Genomic DNA, 8,729 nt, shown 5'->3' on the forward strand with positions numbered 1-8,729 from the left:
GCAGACAGCCTCTGGAACATGCTTATTAGGTAAATATAGCAGTGTATAAGAAAACAGCATTTTTATTAATTTCACTAAGTTTGAGACAAGAAAAATCATAAAAATCAATAAAGATTAAATTGAAAAGATAGAAATCAGTAGAGAAAGAGGTTTTTTTTTTTGTCTATAAGGATGTTTCAAGAAAGAACCAATAAAAATAAATGTATGATAAACAGCAATTCATATGGATGCTTCATATTCAAAACCAAGTTTTATTTCCTAGTAAATATTTACCTGTCTTCATGCAAATGCTATGCACGTTGGGGGAATTGGTGTATCAATATTGATATATAGATATAGATACAGATATAGTTTAATGTTGATATATCAGACAGGATAAAACATAATTACATGATTTCTTGGGTTCTACATGCTTCCCTAACTGTATCTTTTAATTGTTTTCTGTTTTCTTCATTCTTAATGACAGAAATAGTCTCACCTAACAGGGAAATACATGTTTCAAAAACTGTAGCTTCAATATTGCATCCTTTATGAAACCTATTTTTATGTTTAGGGAAAATGCTGCGACCATTTAATACAGTTCCTCATGTTGTGGGGACCACCAACCATAAGATTATTTCGTTGCTACTTCATAACTGTAATTTTGCCACTGTTATGAATCATAATGTAAATATCTGATATTCAGGATACCTGATATGAGACCCTTGTAAAAGGGTCATTCTACCTCCAAGGGGGTCAAGACCCACAGGTTGAGAATCACTGTGTTAGACAATTAAATATATTTTTCTTCACATAATCATACAGAACAATTCATCTTCTATGTATGGTATGATGTATTGCTTGGTTTGGGTTGTGGTAATTTAGTGCCATTTTTAAAGCTAGGAATCAGGCTCTATTCTTCTTTGCTTTGCTGGAGGAGTGACAGAGGAAAGATCCAGTACTACCTCCTCCTTCCTCAGTGGTCGTTTTATGAATAAGAGTTTTCACTTGTGCATTTCCTTCAGTCATATGAGTGCCTCACCAAGTTCTGCCTACCAAAACCAGTTCATATTAATACATCACCTAATAATAGCTTCAATTTGCACAGGTAGATGAAACCAAACACACACACACACACACACACACACACACACACACACACACACACACACACACACACACACACATATGTTGGAAGAACATTAACAAAACTATTGATGTATGATGGAATGGATTTTACTGTGGCTCAATTTAGAGTGCACAGTTTCATACATTTGACTCTAAATATGTATTCATAAAAATGCATGTATGCTTTTCCCGCAAAAAGAACATGTTAAAAAGGAAATATGCTTTCTATTTTTTCTTTTGCTCTAAGTAATTCTCCCACTATTTTTTTTTTATTTTGTCCTGATTAATTAGTGGTTTGAAAGTACAACAAAATTTTAAGAGGATGGGGTAATTTTCTCTTATTTTTGGCAAAAATTACTCCAAAATCATCTTCTTCTTCCTTATTTTGTCTGATTATCTGAAACAGGAAGACCAGCAGAGAAACGTGCATTCTACAAACATGATCTATGGGGGAAAAATCTTTATGATGCTCATAAATCTCACAGACTCTGAAAAACAGTCTGGAGCAGGCACATGATGCCATCCAACTGACATATATAAATGATGCATTCTCTGCTTTAGCCACAGCTCATCTCCATAATCCACACAACTGCTGAGAAGACAAAGTGAGAAATGCACCCTATTCGATGCCACAGCTAAAGGAAAATAAGCTGCAGTTAATCATTTATCGACCTGGCCAAATAATAAGTCCAGAAAGTAAATATCAACAGTAGACTACAATGAGCTAGAGAATACTGTGGGATATCTTGCATTTATAAAAGCAACCATGAACAGCAATCAATATCAGCATCTTATGTGAACGAATCAGCACTGTGTGTAATTTTGTTTCAATAGGTTTCACTCCTTGAGACTGAATGTTTATGTTTTATCTGAAACCATTAAAGTAAGAAAAGTTTTATTTAAGCCTTTAGAAGCCTATATATATATATGTATATATATATATATATATATATATATATTTACTGAAAATAGAATATTTTCTCATACAATACACCCAGACCACAGTTTTCCCTCCTTCCACTCCATTCTGCTCCCTACCACCTCCTCTCTCCTCCAGATCCACTGCCCTCCGTGTCTCACTTCAGAAAAGAAGATGCCTCCAAGAGACAACAACCAAACACAACAAAACAAGATACAAGAAGACAAGGCAAACACTCTCATATCAAGGCTGGAAAGGGCAACCCAATAGAAGGAAAATAGGCCCAAGAGCAAGCAAAAGAGTCAGAGACACACCTGCCCCCACTGTTAGGATTCCCACAAAACCACCAAGCTAACAGCGGTAATATGTACACAGAGGTCCTAGCGCAGACCCATGCAAAAGTCCTGTGCTTGCTGTTTCAGTCTCTGTGAGCCCATATGAGCCCAGCTTAATTGATTCTGTGGGCCATGTTCTCCTGGTGTCCTACATACCCTCTAACTTCTATAATCTTACCCCTCCCCTTCCACAGGATTCCCGAAGCTCAGAGGAACCCAATGGAGACCTTCAATTTATACTCTTTCCACATAATGTCTGGCTGTGGGTCTGCACCTGCTCCCATCTGTTGTCAGAGGAAGCCTCTCTGATGATGACTGGACAAGGCACCTTCTATAAAAACCAAACAAAACACCTGAATCTTTTGCTTCTCTCAGTTTAAAGCACAGAAATGAAAATCTCTGTAGTGTTTCAGCTTGCTTGTTCTATAATGCTGACACTTTATGGTACACGATCATAGATATTACAAGATAAATTTTGAACTACAAAAATGTAACAAGCATGTGAGAATAGGGGTGAAATTCAAATAATCTACACAATCTTGTTCCTCCTTCTAATATTTGAATCTCTGCTTAGGTTCTTGAAGGAAATCTCTGGAGAATTGTAAATGTTAGTTCTTTTGTTTTTCTTATGGAAAACAGTTTTGTCCCTTCTGTCATGAAGTTCCCTCAATATGCCTAGCTATCCTTTTCTCTCAGTGTTGAGGAAATAAATGAAGGCTAGTAATATAAGAAAAGTTGATGTAGCTAGAGTTTTCCTGCCTGGCCCACAGTCAGGACAAATCTCTCTTACCCGCCAGTCTCACAGCCACTCAGACCCGACCAAGTAAACGCAGAGACTTATATTGGTTACAAACTGTATGGCCGTGGCAGGCTTCTTGCTAACTGTTCTTACAGCTTAAATTAATCCATTTCCATTAATCTATACCTTGTCACATGGCTCATGGCTTACCGGCATCTTCACATGTGGCTTGTCATCATGGTGGCTGGTAGTGTCTCTCTCATCCAGCTTCCTGTCCTCTCAATTCTCCTCTCTGTTAGTCCCGCCTATACTTTCTGCCTGGCCACTGACCAATCAGTGATTTATTCATTGACCAATCAGCAACACATTTGACATACAGACCATCCCACAGCACTTCCCCTTTTCTTTTCTTAAAAAAGGAAGGTTTTAACCTTTACACATCTCCAAAGTCAGCTTGGTATATTTGGGAATTTGGGCGTAGCTTCTCTTGCTACTTCCTGCTGGAGGGGGGCGCTGTATCTTATGGGGACACAAAGAATATTTTAGGGTTATGGAGTAGTCCATGAGGGTGTATCGTCTGAGCCAGTTGCCTTGAAACTGTTCTGGATGTTAGATCATCTGGGCCATGGTGTCATCAGAGACCTTTCAGGTGGTCTTGGCTGGTCAAACCTGATGTCTCTTAATCTGGAACAAATCCATAGCCTCTGGCTTTCTGTGGAAACAAAAGCAGAGCCTCCTTTCCAAAGCAACATATCCTGACATCCAAATTTTGAAGTCAAGGTACCTTTAAAATATACATTGTGGCATAACTCAACAGCTTTTGTAATCAAATGTTTTTCTTTAGTTAGGAATATCAAAGAGAACATAATCCAGATTCTCTGTGTGGTAGCCATCTTTACGTGGCTTATTTTTTTATATTAGCTTGAGCCTATTGCTTTGAACTGTAGCCTTCTAAGCCTGAAACGGCGCTGGCGCTGCTGGCTCCGCCCACTTCAGCTTCCCAACATGGCGGTGATACGTTTTCCACCAGCTCTGGGAGCCATCAACTCTCAGAAATAGTGGGTCTATGCTTCTATCAAAGCAGCATGTAGCCCAGAAACCTCTTTTTTTTTTTTGTTTTGTACTAGCAAAGGCTAAATCCACCACACAGCTTAATGTGCCACTTGCAGAGGCCTCATTCCCACCATACTGTAGGTCGAGCATGCACGCACGCTAGGAACCCACCAGTAGCTCAAACTGGCAGCTGCCGCTCATTTGAGAGAGACAATTAGGAAGCTGTTTTTAGCTCCGTTTTATAATCTTTTTTTTCAGTTTTTAGGTGGAAACTCTTGCCACCACATTGGGCACCATTTGTAGCTAGAGTTTTCCTGCCTAGCCCACAGTCAGGACAAATCTCTCTTACCCGCCAGTCCCACAGCCACTCAGACCCGACCAAGTAAACGCAGAGACTTATATTGGTTACAAACTGTATGGCCGTGGCAGGCTTCTTGCTAACTGTTCTTACAGCTTAAATTAATCCATTTCCATTAATCTATACCTTGCCACATGGCTCGTGGCTTACCGGCATCTTCACATGTGGCTTGTTATGGTGGCGGCTGGCAGTGTCTCTCTCATCCAGCTTCCTGCCCTCTCAATTCTCCTCTCTGTTAGTCCCGCCTATACTTCCTGCCTGGCCACTGACCAATCAGTGATTTATTCATTGACCAATCAGCAACACATTTGACATACAGACCATCCCACAGCAAGTTGATATCATTTTTAGTTGCTCGTCAGATATATACTTAAATAGAATAAACTATAAATGACTTTCTGAATTACTACTCAGCAAAAATTCCATAAACCTCTCTACATTAGAATGCATTTGTGGCCTGGCGTTGGTGAGTGTTTGTGGAAGGGAGATGAGGAGCTGGTCGTTATGCCTGTCTTGTTCCACAGCCTTGCCTCTAGCTGTCATTCCTCTTGAGGCCAGAATGACCAAGTTTCAGACCTCAGGAGTTAGTTTTGCCCAGAGCCTGTACCTCACTAATGCTATAGAGGTATGTGCAGCTCTCAAATGTAGGCATGGTGGCAGGGTTTATGTGTCAATGGGACAAAGGATTTACTTTGGTTAGTGTATTGAAGAGACCAAACTCAAGATGCAAAGACTGAGAAATTACGCTATCAACTATTGTGGCTTGTGGTGCCCAAGGAATCCCATTATGTTACTGTGGAAACAGAATGAGATAAAAACAGTTTGTCATGTTCTTAGGAATTAAATAGGTTTTGAATGTGAGAAAGTGTTGGAAAGAAAATACTTTCTGTAACTAAGTGAGCTTTTCAAAAGCTGAAAGAGAACAGCTTTACATTCTTTTCAGTGTTTGCTTTAGAGAGCTACAGATGTAAAAGATGTCAGTTACAAAGCATTTATTTTACAAAATTGAATAAATAACACCTTGGAAACTTTTTTCATATTATTTAATGTTGGGAAATATTTCTCTGGTTAAGTCATATCAGTAATTTGGAGATAAAATGTCAAGAAAAACTAGTTCTTCCTTTATTTTAGTTCACCTGGTTAAGAAGAAATAAAACCACATTGCTTTATTTTTTTTGGGGGGAGCATAAGATTTGTGCTATTGGTAACCAATAAGTATATTGTAGCTAGAATTAACTGCATACTCGTTTGCCTAGTTATGTATACTAGAGTAGTTTGACTTGTGAATAACAGGTATGTTTTACCTTTCCTTCTAGATTTAAACTACCTTTTTAAATATAAGGGACTTGTTGAACAGTATGCTACTTTATATCTGGCTTCCAGTGGTCAAAATGTAATTTTTAAAAACTTATTTGTATTTCATGTGAAATACTTTTTCATGCATGTATATGTGTACAGTGTGCATGCCTAGTACACACAGAGGCTAGAAGAGGGCGCTGGATGCCCTGGAAATGGAGTTAAAAATGATTTTGAGTTGCCATGGGGGTCTTGGGAACAGAATCCTGATTCTCTGCAAGAACAGTAAGGCTAATAAGACTGAATCATCTCTCCAACCCCAAATGTAGTTAATTTGAATGCATAAAGAAAATAGTTATCACTATAATGGACTGAATACAATGTATCACACAGTATTTATCACATAGTTCCCAACTGCAGTTTCTTAGCTGGACTAGATGATTATTCAAATTGAACTAGAATGCTAAATGTAGCGTGGCTGTCACAAGTATAATATTTAGGCAAACTAGAAATATGTTACCATTTCATATTTGTCCTATATTTGTAATCTAATTTTACCATTTAAATATGATACCCAATGTTGGTTGTTCAGGAGTGAAGGCATTATAATTTTTCTAGAAGTTGGTCATGTTGAACATGTAAGCATGGGCATTCTGTTATCCATAAGAATTTTGACATATCTCCAAGAGGTCAGTACATAAAATGTAAGCGTACTGTTTTCATTTAAATTTTTAATTTCTCAGGAATTGTTTTCGTGACAGGGACATATTAGATTCATTTACTCTGGAGTGAGCCTAGTGATAATCACAGCAAATGCTTTTGTTTTCAATGTATAACATTTATTTAAATATGAGTAGATAGATACTCTGAATTTTTTTTCTGCATTAGAGAAATCTATTATGTAGGGTCACTCGTTATTATAAATCATCTAATGAAAGAAAGATTATTCTTCCTTGTTAGAAACACAATGGCAAATGTAAGTTAACAAAACTTCTGATTGTTCTGTCAATTAAAATATAAAACTCACTATCAAATTATGTAACTTCAAATGCATTTTACTGGGTATTCTCCAGAGAACATTTGAAGAGTACTAAAACAACAATAAGCCTTGATATTATTTTCTTTTTATAAAAATACCTTCTACTCACTTAGTATTATCTATGATACATATTACCGTGTCAAAGTAAATCTTGTTGTCAGCCAATCTAGTCCCCAAAGTACACTTTCAATTCATGATTACAGCAACTGTTCAATTATATTAATGATTTACATAGCCACATGAGAAAGAAACAAAAATACAAATGTCACTTTGTTTATTAACAGGGTTAATTTGATTGATCTTAATGTTATAAAGGTATCCCCTCTTCATTGCTCCCGTGCTTTACAAAACTGGGACCTGAGAGAATGAAAAGAAAGATGCTTATTATTTGGCAAAGGCACTACACTTAGCTAAGTTTCCCTACAAATATTTCTCAAAACAGAATGCATAATGGAAAGGGCTACTTATTAGGTGATTTTGATAAGTTTACTAGAACAGATCAAAAAGATTTGGCTTTTACCAAGGATAACCAAGTATACCAAGACAAACGCACCATTTTCCTATTCCTATTTCCACTTCCAAAGAAAATACATGTTCATAGTTAATTTCATTAATTACTACCAGATTTCTCTCCAGAGAGCCTTCACTAAAATCCCAACAGGTGGTGATTTCTTCTTATCTTAATAAAAATTTTATGTATCTAATTTATAATTTCACTAATCCAATAATAATGTCTTCTTTTTAATTTTCGTTTTTGTTTACTGACAATGACTGTGATGATTTATTTATATTTGAATTACCTGCTCTGTGCTAATTTTCCTGTTGAAATTCAACAGTTCCTTAAATATTCTGGGCCTTATTTATGCTGATCATAGTGTCTTTGCAATGAGCCTCATTGTTGATATATAGTATATTCTTCTTAGAAAAGAGTTAACATAATTAAATCATAACTAACACATAAATGTATATTTTTATTGTATTAAGAATTCATTCTGGAGCCAGTGAGGTGGATATTTGGATTGCTTGGATCATTTTATTTAATTATTTCTATTTATGGGATTTTTTTCCTCTGAATTTAATTTTATAATTTACAAAATCATACTGTGCCTTTTTTAATGTTTTTTTTTCTCTGACTTCTCATCTTTCTTTCTGTAGCAAATCCTAAACTGAGCTATGGGAACCAAGACAGATGTTGCTTTGCTATTTTCTCAAAAAGGAGTGCAGTTGGTGCCCCTGCCATAATTTGTTTTCCGACCATACTCATTCACTCTGGGACTGGGACTTCCTGACAATTCAGGTTAGAGCTCTTCCATCCCTGGGACCTGTCACAGGCTAAAGGAAGGTACTGAGGCCAACGTGATGTCCGTAGAAACATTTTTTTTAAACTATCATATATGAAATTTATATATTAAGCCTGTTTGTTTTCAAAATCTTACAGCCAGTGTCTGATTTTTACTTTAATATATTTAAATATATTTTTAATAGTAGAAATATTGAATGTTTCCATGTACTTGTATACTAAAATAAGGTAATACTAATGAATAACAGATACATATCCTAAATGTAAATGTAATTGGGATTAATAAGACATTTGCAACTCTCTAGAAGCGTTCTTCACCAAAGGCATAAGAAAAAGAAAACAGCTCCACTACAGAGTAGTCATTCAACTACAGTGTGGTGTGTATCACAAATAATCTGCTACAGAGGTTACAAAGAAAGAAATCTCACTCTTCTATATAATCAGGTACATACAATTGACTTCATAAATATGTCCTCACAGGAAATAATCTTCAAGTAAGAGAACTTGGTGGAAACATATGTCACATACAGTTCATCTTAAGTTCTCTTGGTAGGTGCCGGCTATTTTTTCCAGTTAGTTACTT

The sequence above is a fragment of the Peromyscus californicus genome, unplaced genomic scaffold (genome assembly GCF_007827085.1).
Source record: "Peromyscus californicus insignis strain IS unplaced genomic scaffold, ASM782708v3 Scaffold_10__1_contigs__length_136768540, whole genome shotgun sequence".
Lineage (NCBI taxonomy): Eukaryota > Metazoa > Chordata > Mammalia > Rodentia > Cricetidae > Peromyscus > Peromyscus californicus.